Source organism: Corapipo altera, unplaced genomic scaffold, assembly GCF_003945725.1.
Source record: "Corapipo altera isolate COAL_440 unplaced genomic scaffold, ASM394572v1 22, whole genome shotgun sequence".
Classification (NCBI taxonomy): Eukaryota; Metazoa; Chordata; class Aves; order Passeriformes; family Pipridae; genus Corapipo; species Corapipo altera.
Genome location: NW_020884886.1, coordinates 4,624,850 through 4,625,933, shown reverse-complemented (window position 1 = coordinate 4,625,933; position 1,084 = coordinate 4,624,850).

Genomic DNA, 1,084 nt, shown 5'->3' with positions numbered 1-1,084 from the left:
GTAGCACTCTACAGATCTACTCCATTTTTTGATTGTTGCAATCTAACTCTGAGGATACAGCTAAAGTGTATGTCAACGTATTAATTCACAGAGAAGTGTTGAAACCGACTCCTGGATCCTGACAACGAGGGACCAATTTGCTTATCTTGTACTCTACCTTCTACCATAACATGGAAACCAAACTCACCCTTGCTCACCTAAATGTCATGGAAACTCCACTTTATTAGCAAAAGCTAATAAAGCGTATCACAGTCATATAAAAAAAATATTCTTGCTTTTAAAAATACACATGAAATGCTATGTGCCAGAGCTCTCACTGTCTAACAATTTCATGTGGTGTGCGTATGTTTGCTCAACAACAAGCTGTGCTCAGCCAACACTGAAGTCAGTGAGTGTTAGTTGCTGCTCATAGGTATTGGAGCAGATTATAAAGTTGGTTAAGTAATAGAATTTACATAATTACAGCTAACACTTACTCTTTAACTTGCGTAGCAGATACTTGTATTCCATCCCTGAGCCTTCAAACACTTACATAAGTAGAACAATTATGCAAACAGTCACTTCGGATTCATACTATGTGCAAATATAGAGATAAAAATCATCAATAGGAACAGTAGATGTGCTTCAAACTCAGCAAGAAAACATGCTCCAGTGTGTACCAAAGAACATGAGAATGTGATTTTTTTCCAGAAAAAAAATACCGTAATACTTATTCATACAGTCTGAGTTTTGGAAGCCCTAACTAAATTCCATATGTATATGAAAGGCAAACTTCAGGTTTTTTTCTGCATAGCATCCATAGTCTTCCTTTCTAAGCACACTCAGAAAGTTTGGCTAGGTAATTGGAATATATAAAAAAGTAACCTCAGTTACTTTATCCTTAAGAATAGGAACGAGAATAAAAACACTCAAGCCCAAAACCACAACATTCCAACCCAATTTATGACGTAGTAGGTGGCACAAACCAGCTCTAAAAAAATTTAGGTTGTTATTTTTTTGAAACATTTTTATTTCTCGATGCTGCATCAAAATGCAAGAGAACATTCACTGTAATTATTTCTCTCAAACTGATGAACCTGTTAAA